Raw genomic sequence first — 17,283 nt, 5'->3', positions numbered from 1 at the left:
AAATTTGAAAACCAGCACTGGTGCAGTTCATTCTTTAGAAGCTTCTCCTGCCAACACGACTGCTTAAGCAAACAAAGTCCCATGACAACTGAGGCTCTATAGTTGGTATTCAGCAAATGACACTCAATGAAGATGACAGAACAAGTTATGATACTGGCCAGACACTGGAGCAGGCACCTCTTGGCCCAGTGACTCTGCATCCACTTACTTTAGAGAGGTTGGAGCCAGCTGTCTCCACTTAATGGATGTGTGATGTGCCTGAGCTTCAAGGAAAGCAATTTGTTTCTCATGTTAAAGTTTGGTAAGACAGCTATTGTTACAATAACAAATCCTTATGTCGACTCGGCTCGATTCTACGTGGGGTTTTTTTTCCGCTTTTCCATTAGGGATAGTAGTGTGGCGAGGTTCCAAGCGAGCTGAGCCGATACTAAAATGTGACGTTGACAGACTGACGGCCACTGATTGGTCAGAGAGTGTCGTCACTGGAAGAGACATAAGCGCGACGTCCGACACAAGAATGAAATCGAACAATGCCAAACTGTAGATCAGTTAAACATGTGTTAATCTCCAACGTTTAGCAAGGAAATGTCTAAAGTCTCAACATTGAACAGAGGAGGTTGGTGTTCAGCCGTATTTCGGTTCAGTGACTTTCAGACTAATCCTTTTAATGAACTGATTCTAATGATTCAGTTCACCAAAATCATTTGCTTTGCTCTTCCCTAGTTTGTGTCACGATAACAATGACATCACGGCAGTTTCATGCAGCCGTGCCATAACGGATGTACTATGAAGGAAAACGATGTGCCTGATTGAGTAGAGCTGAGTTGTGCTAGAACTGTATATTGGAAAAGCACCAATGGTTTCATGTAAAGACTCACACCAAACTCACACCGCCTGACTTTTCCTGATGCTTTCTGATCTTGCAGTAGCCATATCTACAGGGGCGTCAACCCATGTCTGCCGCACGGTGTACGCAACTCTCTGCAAACATGGGTGGTTGACGACATTAACATCATGTGACCGTCAGCAAACTTAAGTAACAATTAACAATGATCCTCAGAGATCTTTCCTTTGCCACCCCTGTGAGGCACTGACATCATAAAATGATCCAGGAGTCAAACCAAGGACCCACAGCTCAAGGCGTTTATGCACATATGGTGCGCGCCCTCACAATTTGTCACATAGTCCCCAAAAGACATATACTTTTATGTGTTTTTAACTGCCTTGCTTGTCAGGGACCAAAAATCCAGATTCAGGGGGTTACTTAGTGAGATTACAAATTTTAGATTAACAGCCTGGCAAGTAGCACCCTGACAGGATATGTGATGTGAGGAGGAGATGAAAGGCAGGGTGAAAGGGAAAGCAGCAGAATGACTGGAACATTGCTTTCATGGTACTTGGCAGAAAACCCCTACTATGCATCTCTTTATTATCTGTCAGGGTCACAGAGACGCTGAAGCAAGAGGAGGCGAGCAATACTAACCAGCCCGTTCTGTGTTACTTACCACTTATTAACACAGGAGAAATGAAGCCATGTACAGAAACTTACTCCTACACATATATACTGTATACTATATGCAGTAAGCAGAGTGGAAAGCAGGACAGCAATATGCTATAGATAAATCACTAGAGGAGTTTTTTTCTTTTATAGTAATCAGCATGAACAACATAGTGCGAGGGAAATGTGGGTAGTACGGGAGGGCCCCTCGAAAAGCCGGCACTGAAAAGTTTGTTTCCTACATAAAAGTTTACAGAATAAATTAGTTTATAGGCTGAAGATTGTTTCACAGTGAGAAGCATCTGTTTACTCCGTATCTATGTTGGATAAAAACACAGGAGGCAAGAATATATAATACCTATAAGAAGTGATTGCATCACTTCAAAATACAAAGTTTTTCTCATTTTCTTTGTAGCCGCAGAATTAGCCTTCCAGGCTGCCATGTTTCTACAGTTGCCCGAATGGACAAACCATAAGAGCGTGCACTTTGCCTTTTGGACATCCTAATCAGCCAGAGGATAATTTGACACGCTTGTTGACGTCAGTGCTGCCAATATTCGCGGGTATTCAGACCCTTCTAGCGACTTGTTTTCATAAAAGCGACTAGCTACAAGTATAGTGACTTTTTCTGGTGTTATTGGAGAATGGGACGTATCGCTTTAATTCTAAATGAAAAGTGGGTGCTGCCTGCACTTCAAAACAAAAAAATGTACTTAATAATATTGCCACGTGTGACTTTTGGGTCACTTTTGTCCGTCCCAAGCCCAGATACAGAAGGAGGGTGTTTTTTTCCTCATGATTTGTCTCTTCCACAACGTTAATCCTCTCTCCTACAGCGTCCATTTCAATTACACACACATGGCCAATGATGCAAATTAGACAATGGCGTCATTTAGCGACTTCTAGCAACAGCCAATAGCTACTTTACTTATTGAGGGGAACACTGGTTGACGTCGACATCCTTCCAAGTATGCAAAGACTATCATAGTTTCCTGACGCAGTTTAAAAAAAGGAGTGAATGAGTGGATGAGTTGCAGTTAACAATTTCACCATCATATATCACTTAATTCTTATCATTGCTTTTTAAAATTAAATTCAAAAGATGTACGAGGGACATAGATGAAGTGAGTTTGGGGGGGCACCCACTCCTGCCCGCTTGCTACCCCTGTAAATTAGAACCTTGTTTTGACCCACTGATAAACAATTATTCACTTGTGGCAACCGTGTTGTTTTTCATTCCGTGTGAAGGGACACAAAGGCTGGGAAGAATACGATTACCTTTGGCTAGGAGTGGACAAGCCTTGGGCACAGTTTAAGAATTTCCAATTTAGAATACAACTCACAGCCTGTGGGCAGGGGAAAACATCAGTAGCCATCTGATTAACATTGATGAAAGAAAGGTGTAGATCTATTGCCTGGACAACCTCTTGGCCTTCCTCATTTCACTATCTAATATCCGTTGGCCTTTTTTTTTTTTTTACACTTGAGGGAACAAAGAAGAAGGTGAAGGTAAATGCTAAACCTCCAGACATTCATCTTTTTTTTTTTTTCTTTTCTCCACAGCCACAGTAATGTTCCCCGCCTGCCTAGAGCCCTATGTCAGCCAGGATATCAGATTTCATTATGCAGCGCTGCAGTGAGGCTGTCACAGATTTAATCAAGGATCCAATCATATACTATTGCCACTAATAACAAATACATCTCAAGATCAATATACACATTTCACACATGCAGAACCTCGCAGGAGAAAACACGGAGCCTTGTGTGTTGCACCCTTTGATGAAATCGAGGACCATGAATTAAACATGACCAGCAGTGCTACCACTGAACCTGTCAAAACCGCCCGAGCGGAACGGAAACATTTAAAACTCTAGAAAAACATTTATTAGGGTTTGAGCACACGGTGCGTAGAAGTGGGCGGGGCTGAAAACTTTAGCGGGGCTAAAAACTGATGCAAAATACTCCTAATAGGTCATCTGCTGTTGGGTTTAACATACATGAACGAAACTTGGTACACACGTTCATTTGGTGGGGAAGGTCAAAAAAGTCGATGACGACTTTCCTGTGAATCCTACAGGAAGGCCGCCATCTTGGATTTCACGATCTCACATGGCGTACGAGAACGGGGGTGGCAAAGTTGGCGGAAATTGCGGTTTTTCGCAGAAGAGAACAAAACTCTTATAACTTTGCAATGGAAGGTCATATTGCAAATCGACTGCTCCCTATAACTCTGGATTGGTAGGGGTTACAAACTCTGTCTTTAGCATGAGCAGTAGAGGAAACCAGGTGCATGTACAGTGAATTTGCTGAAGGGTGCAGTCACTTTTCGGGCAGGACCTGCCAAAAAGCGACTGCACCCTATAACTCTAAATTGGTAGGGGTTACATTCTCTGTCTTTTCAGCATAAGCAGTAGAGGAAACCAGGTGCATGTACAGTGAATTTGGTCAATATTACTCCTTGCAATAAAGAGTTATATGGTGCAGTCACTTTTCAGCAGGACCTGCCTAAAAGCGACTGCACCCTATAACTCTGGATTGGTAGGGCTTACATTCTCTGTCTTTTCAGCATAAGCAGTAGAGGAAACCAGGTGCATGTACAGTGAATTTGGTCAATATTGCTCCTTGCAAGGGTAGTTGCTGAAGACGACTATGTTGATGAAAATGGTACATTACTACAACAAAAAATACTAAAAAAACAAACTGTTACAACTTTGCCAATCCTGGTCCAATTTGCACCAAACCTGCTAGGATCGATGAAAGTCTGGCCCTGTTACGACCGGCCTAGGGGAACCGTGCCTAAGATGAAATGTTGCTCCCCTCTTTCCCCACTCCCAAGGACGACCAAGGCCACAAGGCTGGAGCTCACAAACAATCATTTATTATAATACTCCAAAAAGACCATGGTAGCAATTATCGTCAGGGTGAGCATGGCTCAAAACAACAAACAAAACAATCTATAACCCAACCTAACTTCCCTATCAAAAGTAAAGAAAATAAAATACAGGTTTCTGACCTGACTCCCTATAAAATAAACATGAGAAAAAGAGCTTTAAAGAAAAGAGCTACCCACCCTTACCGCTTACCTGCATTACTGGACCCAATAGCTTCAACAATAAATACAAATACCACTAGACAGAACAAACGTGCACGGACGTCGTTGAAAAGAACTAGAACTGAAAATAACTAGTACCGCAAGCGGTGAATGAACGGGAGATGAGCTAGAGGACTCGCGTTGCGACGTGGGCATACAGAGACTCGCAAGCCCTCGAGCTTGAACCCGTTTGCGGTACTAGTTCAAAATTGTGCTTTCAACAGTGCTGCTGCAATATAGAGTACTGAAAGTGTGTAATATCAACACTTCAAATCTACCATCGCCAACACCGGTTTGTCACTTCACGAGTACATTCAAGTCAAGAATGTTATCCCCTTCAAGTACACAAGATGTCAGACTCCATAAAGTATTTTAATGGAAGTTTGTTTGATTTCTGCTCCCAAATGGGCTTCAGTGGACCTTTAAACAGCCACAGTTACTGTTTCCCTCGTATGGCGGAAAGTGACAAGCAGCCCACATCCCTCTGTCTGCCTATTTATACCCTGCCCCTTAATGAGCATTGGCTGCCACAGCTGTGGGTGTAACAGTGCTAAGTTAGTGAGCAAGGATCTGTTAAGAGCGTACAGTGGCCCTCCTGGGTGCCAAACAGTCACAATCTGCCACCATTCTCTCAACCATGGCCGCAAAAACAAGTGAAACAATTATGACGCGAGTTCACACAAGGAGAAAAGAAAGGAAGTGAGGTAAATTAACTTGTTCAAAGTCTTCTGTTTGCTCTTTTGATAAGAAAGTCTAATATTTTATCTCATATATTATCAATCATTTTAAACAATTTAACGAGCTTATTCTGTGCTGATCCAAAGTATTGTACAAAGTCGAGGAGCATTCATATCTTATAAGGCACCAATTCAATAGTACTTGAAATACAATAGTATACCACAGTTGTCATCACACGCAGACGTGAACATCGTCCGTTTTCCTAAGGATTATTTAATTCCGGTCTTCTTTGACCGTTTTAAAAGAAACAATCAAGTGAATTATGGATTATATCCCCAAGCACAGTCTACCCACAGAGAGTGCGTGTCCTGAGAAAGTCTGCGGAGAAAAAGTCACTCTGCATTCCGACAGCAGATTAAACGGCGAGGCAGCCCCCGAGCTCATGTGGACTTACGAGAACTGTACATCAAAGTGTGTGAGGCTGTGGCCGTGCAGGCTCCAGAGACTTTGAGTGGGTGGAGAGAGTGACAGAGAGACACAGAGACAGAGAGAAAGATGTGGAAGTGGAAGGATGCATTTGACTGTGTAAGATTGATTAATTACAACTCATCCATTACCATGATTGATTTCACCGTCCAGACGGATGGTCCTCCAAACGGAGTAAATGTTATAGGAAGCGTTATTTACAGAGAGGCTCGTGCACACTGGCACTGGTAAATGTGCTTTACCATATTCAAAATTTCCATGGTTTACGAAATTTGCATTTAATCAACTTATGTTGGCGCGGTGTAGGATTAATGCAGGCGTCCTGTATAAACTACTACACACACACACATTAAGTTTTTTTTTTGCATAGTCAGAAGAAAGGAGGTGATAAAATGTTGCTCATCAATGCTTCTCCAACCTGGACATGAATAAAACAACAGCACCTGTGACACAGCGTCTTGGCTTGTAGCTATACAGTTACCCAGTGTGCAACACTGGTGTGAGACAGGACAAACCTTTTGTTATCGTTATAGGGATATAAGACAGAGACAGAGTGTAACTTCTGTCACCAAATACTGCAAGTGTCACTGCGAGGCCTATCTCTAAGGCTGAGCCTGGGTCAACCATGCAGAGGAAACTCATTACTACCGCCTTTATTCATGATCTCGCTCTTTTTTTATCATTACTCAAAGTTACTGACCACAGGCGAGGGTTGGGATGTAGACCATACCGGTAAATGGAGAGCTTCACCACAAGAGACCGGCTGAGTGTATGCATCACCACAGGCGCTGCTCCAATCCGCCTGCCGATCTCCCGTTCTATTTTTTTAATCTCTTGTGAAAAAGACCCCAATATACTTATGGCGGTTTTCCATTATTCAGTTCCAGCATAACTCAGCTTGGCACGGCTCGACTCTACTCCACTTTGGCATCGTTTTCAATGGCTAAAGTACCTCCTCAACGCTGTCATAGCACGACTGCATGAAACTGCAGCCAGCAGTACATGACTCGGGGCGGGGGGGCAAAGGAAGTGCAGAGAGGGGGCGGTGCCAAGAAACAATTAGGGCCTATAGGCAACATTTCAAAAACACATAAACTAGTAGACCAGCAAAACCACTACAACCTACACTCTCACCACTCTAAAACAATATAAAAAAAAAATCCAACCTTAATACAGTTGAATACTTTGGCTTGGGGTAAAGTGATCATTGATCTTCAGTAAAGGGGGCAGGGACGTCGTCACAAGGGGGCGATGCTGGGCCTGCGTGAGGTTGTTTTATATGTGACAAACGCAAACAATTGACGAGTGAAGCAGTTGTTTTCAGTCTAACTGAATCATTAGAATCAGTTGAATAAGCAGATTAGTTCAGTACTTCCTGTATGACCGGAGCACAGACTGAAATATGACTGAACGGGTTGTGATTCACCTCACGATCGCCGTCTTTCAGCAGCACTGTCGCTAAATACACCAGACTCCGGGTTAAATATTGAGATTTAAGACATTTCCTTGCTAAATGTTGGCGATAAACGCACATTTTCAGGATTTTTAAGTCTTTTTAACTGATCTATAATTTCGGCATTGTTCGGCTTGAGTTCTGTTGACGTCGCGTTTTAGTATCGGCTCAGCTCGCTTGGAACCTCGCCAGAGCAGGTACTAAAAAAAGTACCAGGTACAAACCCAGCTGAGTCGTGCTGGAACTGTGTAGTGGAGAAGCGCCATTAAACTCCTCCACTTGAGGCAGGATCTCTACCCCCGACCCAGAGTTAGCAATCCCCGTCTTAAATAAGTCATTCTACAATTTTCAAGCAACATCCCACAACACAATCACTCACTCTGTGATACTTCACACAATGTCTCAGTGGTGTGGGAAGGTATTTTTTAACAGTCATTCATATTCATTTATTCAACCGGTTTTCCGCTAAACATTTTTAAAAGACACACTCGTGTGAGTTATGGATAATGTCCTCGAGGGCAGTCTACCCAAGAAAAGCATATTTAAAAAAAGAAACTGTGGGTGAGCCTTCATGCATTCCAACAGCAGATTGTATAGCAGGGCAGCGCCGAGCTCTTTGACCGTACAGTATGGGCGACACCGTCTTTGAGGGGAGGGATGCATTTGAGTGATGACACGGATATAAAAATTGATTAAATACAAACCCCTGCTTTAACAGGATTGACTTCACTGCGCGGAATGATATTGACACATCCTCCAACCTGAATAAATGTTATTGGAAGCGTTATTTACAGCGAAGCTGGACGCAGTTTATTAAATTCAAGCTTACCCTGGATGCGCATTCGCTTTTAATCACCTCTGGTTAGTTGTCGTACGACAACAATGTGTGGCAGTGTATGAACTAGGCGAAATATTAACAGTGTTTACGAGTCAGAGAGATGATGCTGCGCCAATGATCATGAATGTGACAAATGGACAATATTTAGACAGAGACAACGCGATGGCAAGCGTGCGGAGAGGAAGAGACGGATGCCACATCTCCGAGTCAGTCAATCAAATGACCTCATTGGTCATGGACACACGATTTCCAACATAATTAGACAGAGAGATGCTTTGCCATGTTGGTTCTTGTGTTTTGCTGCAGATTATTTTGCACACAGGGTTCCTACAGCACCGTGTAGTTCTAAGGCAACGCGAGTACAAAAGGCTTTATTTAAAAATGAATGTCTGTTTAATCTCACCCAAGTGCAAAGTACACAGAACTACACAGAGAGTTTTATCTGTTCAAATTTAGTGTGACAAGGTATTCAATCATCCCCCTATTCACAGCTCTCCGTTCTTATTCTGCCGGTGTTTATTTATTATTCAGCTTGAACCCAAAACTACACAAAGACACACACAAAAAGAGAAATTTGTTCGGTAAAATAAAAGACGTGGCAATAAATATAGAATGTAAATGCTGTTTTGATAAAATAATACATCAGGTAGTAAAGGTCCTCGAAAGAGTGGAGCTTTTAGGAACGTTTATTGGCAGATATCCAATATAATACCCTCTGTATTTGATTTTGTAAATATAAATCTTTTTAAAAATGAAAATCTTCTGGAGGCCAGTCGCTTGCAGAAGTTTAATACGCAAACGGAGAAGGAAAAATATCCTTTTTGGTATGTGAAGGCCACCGTACCTTACCTGGGAATGGGAGGGGTTACAGATGTCAAACATTGTCCTTGTGTCCAAACAGCAACGCAGTTATGTTCAAAAACTCTTCCTTGTGATACTTCATCACATGGTACAAATGACTGGTATAGTGATGTACAGTATAAAGGGTGGTTTAGTGGTTAGCACTGTTGCCTCGCAGCAACAAGGTGCTGGGTTTGATTCCCTGGAGTTTCGTCCAGTGAATCAATTAACAACTATGAAAAATCAACTAACGTTTTTTTTTCATAATCAATTCATCTATCGATTATTTTCTTGATTAATCAATGAATTGTTTGGTCCATAAAATATCAGAAAACCTTGAAAAAAATTTCGGTTCGATCGGCGATCGTCAAACCTGGAGATGATGATGTTCTCAAATGTCTTGTTTTGCCCACAAACCAAAATGATTAACTTACAATGATTTCTTTGTTATGCAGAGCAAAGAAATGAAGAAAATACTCACATTTAAGAAGCTTAAACAATTGGAAATCTTCGTTTAATCATGAAAAAAGCTCCAAACCGATGAATCAATTATCAAAATAGCTGTCGATTAACTTAGTAATCGATTAATAATCGATGAATCAATTAATTGTTTCTGCTCTAGTCAGGTTGATCCATTGGCCGGTTATATATAATTTCGGTCATATAATGACAATAAACGCCTCATTTAAATCCCTTTATCTTACAATTTTGGACCTCAGCAATGCAGAAACCTCTGCCGCTCCAGTCCAGCAGCTAATATGTACAAAAACTTGATGTTCTACACTAAAGCAGCCAGCCAGATCAATCCAGTCCTATTCATTTCCATGCTTGGAAATGAGTTTCCCTATAATTGTACAATCCAACCAAGAAAATGAGTTTAATTTCTCCGAGACAGTCTGGCGATGATGACACATTTTCAGGTCTAACGTGCACACAGCGGGCAGCAGACTGAGATGTGTTAACATATGTTTTAACCTCCTAATATAAAACTTTTGTGCTATGAGACTCAGAACCCCGTGTGCCGCAATTATCACAACACTGTGTCTATACAACAAGCGTGAATGGACCGGGAAACGGAGAGTTTTTAGACGCTTTAAGCCTCCAGCGCTAAAGCGGCAGAACATATTTTTCATTCTCCTCTGGACCGGGGGAAGATTGACGGCTGTAATGGATCTGCTTTAAATAAAATGGCTGTGGGCATGTGTCTCCATTTTCTTTCTTTCTTTCTTTCTATCAAGGAGACGAGCATGGTGAATCCAGAAGAGGCGGTTTATAATATTTTAATGTATTCGGCACGTCTACTGGTCAATTATAGGGTTAATATACTACGGGAGCATGTACCTCATTGTAAGTCATTAATACAGTAGGTTTTTTTTCATTGTACCTGCTGGAGATTCATAGGAAAAACAGAAATAGAAATGAATATTTCTAATGACACCTCGTGTTCTAATTATCTCCACAGCAAATTGTTTTGTGTTCTCCCTCTGATATTTTCTCAGATGTGGAGAGGAGAGAAGTGTAGTGAGGAGTAAAACAACAGCAACAACACATTTGCATTTCTCGGGCATATTCAGTTTTCTCTACTTCAGTGGCCTTCAGCTCCTGATGATTTGTGCATTTAATTGGGAGCGACTCTCGTTGCCCGTTTTTTGAAAATGAAAAATGAAAAGTCTGCGTTGCTGGGCGGGAAAAGTTTTTCCTCTAAGTTGTTTTGACTGACGTCTTTACATTTCCCTTAAAGGGCACAGACACGATAAAGGGTTTGTGTATGATATTGAACAACAGCGCTTTGGAGGGAAACGTAACTGAGTGACCTTTTGCTGTGATTTACTTTGAGATTTCTCACTGGTGATGCGGTGAAAGAGCAGCGGAGACAGCTGGTTCACTGGAGGATGCATTCAGAGTTTCAAGATTGAGAAATGTCTTCCTCTTTCTTCCTCTTCTTCTTTCTTTTCTTCGCCCCATCCTTTCTCACCATTACCTTTTAACGCCTCGTCTCAGTGTGAATCGGAGCAGAGAATGAACCTAATAACTTCATGGAGTCACAACAAGTAAGGGTGATTTAATAATGAATGATTACACATACTGGCATATGTGTGGCTGTGGTGTTTGTGCAGTGTAAAAATAACGCTTATTCATTTGATCCACTTTAATGTCATTTACCAACAATCATGTGAAAAGTTTACATGACTGGTTTTATATTGATTTTCTTATTACATTACAGTCTTGTATAAAGTACCTTAAAAGGATGCTTAAGTAAGTTGAAGTCACTTTTTTTATAATAAGTAATAAGTAAAGGTCTTAAAATATATGACATTTACTGTTCTTAATTATCATTAGTCATTTCTTGATATAAAATGTACTTAAGTTTTAGTGACTAGAAAAGCCCTCTACACTGTAAGACATTTTCAGTCTGTTCAACTTGCAAACGGAAGTTCACCTGCTGCCTTAGAATTGCAATTCAACTCAACTTAAGCATTATCCTTGTTTTGACTAGTAAACTCAAGTTAATAAAGTTGAGTAAAGTGCAGTGGTATAGTTATCTCAACATTCTTCTATTAGTTATAAAGTTGATTCAACTTTCAATCGCTTTGTGGTTCAACTCGTTACAGCAAGTTCAAACAAATAAATATCCTGTATTTACAGAGATTTAAAAGTCACTTTCTGCATTATAATAAATTACAATTTCAAGTTGATACAACTATTTTATATTGACAACTTGTCCTATCAAGTTAAGAAAATTTAAATTTCATATTTGTTTTAATTTGAATGTCTATTTTATTTCGACTAATGCTATCAAGCTTAATGATTTGAAATAATCACAATCGACTCTTGCAGCTCATGCAGTCATTTATTTGAACCACGTTAAACAGCAGCTTAAAAAACAGCTGTGCTAACAAAACCAGCCAAAATGTCTAAACCACACCAAAGACAAGTTGTTAAGTATCATACATTTCCACATTATAATTTGGCCCAATGTGGTGTGGGTACTGGAGGTTCAGGCAGTATGTTGCTCCCATCAGCATGGCGAAGCCTGTGGGCACATCCTGTAGGTCATGAAGAATGATTGTCTCTTATACCACCACAGCCACGTTGAAGACTTTGAGAGCAAATGCACCGTGCAGAGATTCCTCATGTCCAATTAACAGTCCAACCTGCATTCCTCTTATCAAGGGTTTCTCCATGAGCCTGATGACGAAGATAAAGACAATTAAAGTCTCATAAAGGAAAACATGTTTTTTTTCATTTTTATGAACGTCAAAATATACTGATAGAACAGTTGTGACATCTCATTATTTTATCAATACTTAAACATTTTACAGACATAACCCCCTTTAATACAGCCTATTGAGGGCCAGGTTGCTGCATCTTTCTTAAATTGTACTGTTTTGTATAACATGTACCGATGCTGAACAGTGGTTGAACCTTTATTCTGACAAGGTCTGCACTAATACTCAATCTCAAATAAGATTGAGATACAGTCTGACATTAGCAAAGCTAGTCCTCAATTTTATTACTGTAAATTCTGTGTAGAAGATTTTGTTAAATATGTTAAAGACTGACAGTTTCAGATTAGTCCTTGGTAGTTGGAATATTGTAGATATTTTAATTATGGCAAAAAAAATCTGTATAAAAGACTAGGGCTGCAAATAACAACTATTTTCAAAATTCTTGATTAGTCGTTGTTTCATCAATAAAATGTCAGTAAACATTGAAAATGTTGATCAGTGTTCTTCAAACCTGGAAATTATATTCCCAGTGAATATTCACATTTAAGAAGCTGAAAAATCAGAAAACTTATTTTTTCTTATTTAAAGAAAAATACTCAAACCGATTAATCAATTATCAAAGTAGATGAAGATTAATTTATTAATCGAGTAATTTCTCCAGCCCTAGTAAATACATTGACTTACATCACTCATCCTTATTACGTCTGACGAATCCTCTGCCAGATAGTGCGAACGACCAAGTAAGGCAGCTGTTCTTTTGTGTTGGTTTGTGTACTACACAAAAAAGGCAAGAGAAAGTAAATGCAATAGAATCCTCTATAATCATCTTATTTTGGTACATACTTATAAGAAATTAGATTTGTTTTCCTGAACAGTCCATACCTCCTGTTGAAGACACTGTAGAACACTGCTCAGGTTTGACCTCCTCTTTGATGCCACCCCAGCTTTGTAGAGCTCCAACAGACTTGCCATTGTGGCATCTAGTCCTTCCAGAAATGACTCCAGCATGTTTTTGGTGACAACTCTGTCGAACTCGGCACTCAGCTGAAACAAATGACAAAATACAGAAAAGGGGGCATGAGAGAAAGAAATTGGAGCTGCATAAAGCTTTATAAAGACAATGAAAATACATTAAAGGCTCCTTGCGCACTGAAGAATGGACAAAACTTACATTTCCACTTCATTAAATGCCCATTCTTGCAGATATCTGAAAATTGGGAAAAACATATATTAATTGTTTATCTGTAGGCATATTACACAAAATTATCAACACATTTACTTTTGTTTTATGCAGTGTTGCTGTTGGTGACGGAGACAATAGACTGATTATAGATAGACTATAATAGACTTAACTATATCATGAGTGTGACTACCAGTCCCACAGCATCACTGACCCGCTTTCTGCTGGCTAAGACACACGTCAACAGACGGAACCAGTTTAGTCTACAGCAACATTCGTTTTAATTCAATAGTGACTGACGGAAACATCAGGTGATTACTAGTGTTGTCAAAATAAAAATATTTAATTGCGATTAATCACATTAATGTCATTGTTAACTCACAATTAATCACACATTTTTATCTCTTTAAATGTCCCTTGATTTCTTTTTGTCCCATTATTTTTCTCATTTCAAAGCTCTTATCAACATAGAAAAGTGGATCAGCTTACTTTCTGCAAATGTTTTTTTTTATTTTTAAACAATATTGGCATATACTGTAATGTAGGGCTGAACAATTAATACAAATGTTATTGAAATAGCAATACAGCTTACTGCAATTTCAAATTGCAGGAGACACAATATTTGTTCAAGCCAAAATGTGTCAAAATATTATTTTAGATTAATTATTATTACACATCTTATTCTACGAAGAGACATTACATAGCACATATACATACATGATATCAGACATACATTAGCCAGCCGCAGGTTAATATCTCTGTCACCTTGCATATTTTTGAGTTATTCCTCTTATTGTGAGAGCCGCACAATAGTAAGAGAGGCTGTGTATCACCCTGCAGTGCTGTGAACAAAGTGCAGTTCTTCAACGCAGACAAAGTCCCGCGATTTAGTGTGTTGTTGCCGTAACGAGCTAACCCGAGCTAAAGGAGCTAGCGGTCTTTGGACGTATCCTTACTACGGTTTGGGGGGGGTCAGCCAGCTTAGTTGATAACACTGCATACATCATTACTTGGATGTAGGGAGTGCGGCGAGAAATGATCCAGGCTGTGTTGGATACGCAGAGCCCGCTTGGAGACGGAGGAGCGCTGTCATCCACTCAAAGCGTAACGTTCACCTACTACTTCTTCCGGTCTAGCTATATCCGGTGTGGTGTTGTAGTTTTTTTTAACGTTACTAGTTGTTGCAACAGTATGTGAAAAAACTACAAATTTTGCTCGGCCAAAAGGAACGTTGATCTCGCGATAAAAAAAAATTGCCGCCATTAAAATGAGGTTTGCTTTTACTCCGCTAATAACGTGTTTAACTGACAACACAGGTTTACATTGGAAAATTTAAAAAAAAAAAAAATTAAACGAAGGTCTGACGCAAATGAATATCTCTTCTCTCAGTCTAGCTAAAAACCAGACATATTAAATATATATAAAAACGGACCTAATTGGTTAATGTTTTTGAATTATGTACTTTTTTAGAAAAGGCGCGGTTAAGGAAATTTGCCCACAATGAGTCTAACAAGGTCACGGTAGTTGGCTTATTATCGACTTCAATTAAGTTTTCAGCTACAGTTAAAAACTAAAATCTACATTCAAACATCATTTTAAACAACATTAAGATTGATTTACACATACTTAATCAAAAGATATATATAAAAACTCACCTTCGGTAAGGTAAATCAGTAGGAAAGTTCCTCTCCTTTAGGGGTCCTGCTGCTCCAACTCCATGAGAAAATGAGTCCGCCTCTATTCACAGGTTGTTATCAGGTAGCGCGGCATATTATCCATCCGCCATGGAAAGTAGTCCTCTTTTGTTTACCACTTTTTTTCTATATTTATACATTATAGATTCATAATTGTGAACACAAAACTTAGCTGTATGTGCAGACAGGTTATTTTATATACCTTTAAACTTTGCCACGGTTTAAAGACGATTTTCTTTCAAGATTAAAAGTAATAGCTGCTTTTTTTTCCATCTTGCCACCTGCCATCCCCCCTCACCCCTGCTCAATGAAAGCCCGCCCTTTTCACCACCCACGCACAATTTAATCATAACTCAGAAATTCTAGTTAAGTGAACACATCAAGATCAGCCTAAGGTGTCAAATTGTCAACACAACATAGAACTAAAATTTTAAATTCAGAAAACGTGCACACTTAAGTTTAAAATCCAAAACTTGTCAGAGCTCTTTGAGTTAAATAGAAGTATTAATTTGACATAACTAAAAGGGGCTGTAGCGTTTTACAGTGTATAAATATACAGACCATTACCAACTCTTCTTCTTTATTTGGTAGACTGATACATCTCAGCATTCCCCCTTAAGGTCATGTTTTTTCTTTCTTTCTTTCATGTTTCCTGTTTTATTTTGAAATGTACCTCTCCTCTCGTTTCAGATCACGTCACTTCCTGCCTCTGTGTGTTTTCCCTCCCTTCTTGATTGTCTGCCCCGCCCTCGTCACATTCACCTGTGTCTCGTTGTCTCCCTCCACCTTATGTATACGAGCCTTTCCCCTCAAAGTACCTTGAGTACAGTAAGTATTTGTACTTTGTTACATTACAACACTGCATTTAACATAGCTAAGCGTGTGTGTACCAGGAGAGTTGTTTTGCAGCGTGTACACTGTAAAGGCTGCTCTTATAGACGCAGCGAGGACTGTGGACTTAAAAGCTTGCGTTCTTGTTGCTCACAAATGAGCTGTGACTGCATTTGGGCTCTTATTCACTTGTGGATGTGAGGAGCTGGGGATTGAAAATCCAAAACCTTTGATCTGTCTCACAGTCACCCAGTGCCACAAAGCCAAAGCAAACTTGCATAACGAGCATGATATTTACTTTATTTACCCCGGTGACGGCGAGGACGGTTTGCTGATTGATACTGAGAACAAAGACACAGTATTAGGGTCAATTAATTCTGCATCCTTTTATTTTGAAGATGCTGCATTCAAGATAAAAGTTTTTTTTTTTTTTTTTTTTAAAGGAAGTTAGAAAACTTTATCTTGAGGATTCAATTAAATGCTAGACATATTTTACCCCCCAAATCACAGGCTTTAACAGCATGCTTGAATCAAAGGGAAAGTCAAGAGACTCTCTTAAAGTCAGATTTGTCCTCTGGGGATCATGACTGCGGATGTAAAGGCTCATAAAATGGACGTGTGGAGATATCTGAGTGTGGATCAAAGACTTTATTTAAATAACAGACGTAGTTTTGGTCTGGAAAGTTTTGCCTGAAACCTGTAACCTCTGGACTGGCCGTCAGGCGGAGACTCCACTATAGTTGCAATTTGTATGCAAATCCATGACCCGACTCCATGACATTTCCTCCTGATTTATGCAATAATTAAACATTTTCCTGAGGGTTTTATGGTCTCAGTTGATACTTTCAGATTGTCAGTACATGCAGCGCCATGTCAGTTTTGGGAAATCATAGTCCCCGTTTACGCCATTTCACAAACCAATGGCTGTCGGGTTGACACTTGATGCGGAGTCAAAGGCCAGTCACACCTACATTATTTTAATTTATTTGTTTTCTTTGAAAGAGACAGAATACTGTACATGCACAACACACATAATGAATCACGGCCTCGACGTCTCATTTTCTGCCCCAAAGTCCCTATAAATTCTATAATCTGGCATTTACTACTTGATGTACAGCTTCATCTTTAAGCTATGACAGTGATAGTCATAATATCAGGGTCATGACAGAGACTGCATATGCAAAAAAATGACATAATGTTCCAATTTGCTGGCTCAGACAAACCCAAAAGTAAGAATCTACTGAATAGTCACCAGGACAACACCACTGGATGTGAAAAAATCTCCATTTGCTGTTATACAATATAGATGATGGCAATTTTCTAACATTATGTTTCCATTTTAGAGGAAAACAGACGCGTATGAGTGGACACCAGTGACGTCCAATAGGATCCATGGTTACAGGTGGCGTTTGTGTATTTTGGGGCAGCAAATCACGACTCTTGAGGCTTTCGCAACCGTGAGTT

At 39.9% G+C, this 17,283-nt stretch overlaps 1 long non-coding RNA gene across 1 annotated transcript; it reads right to left on the bottom strand.

Moving 5' to 3' along the window:
* Positions 1-11,721: 11,721 nt before the first annotated feature.
* On the bottom strand, positions 11,722-15,022 carry LOC131446453 (uncharacterized). Its single transcript, XR_009233921.1, has 4 exons — positions 14,950-15,022; positions 13,286-13,321; positions 12,997-13,158; positions 11,722-12,073 (listed from the first exon to the last, which is right to left on the bottom strand). It is a non-coding gene; the product is annotated as an uncharacterized LOC131446453 (long non-coding RNA).
* Between the last annotated feature and the right edge of the window lie 2,261 nt (positions 15,023-17,283).

The sequence above is a fragment of the Solea solea genome, chromosome 19 (genome assembly GCF_958295425.1).
Source record: "Solea solea chromosome 19, fSolSol10.1, whole genome shotgun sequence".
NCBI lineage: Eukaryota > Metazoa > Chordata > Actinopteri > Pleuronectiformes > Soleidae > Solea > Solea solea.
This window is presented reverse-complemented; position numbering and strand designations above follow the sequence as displayed.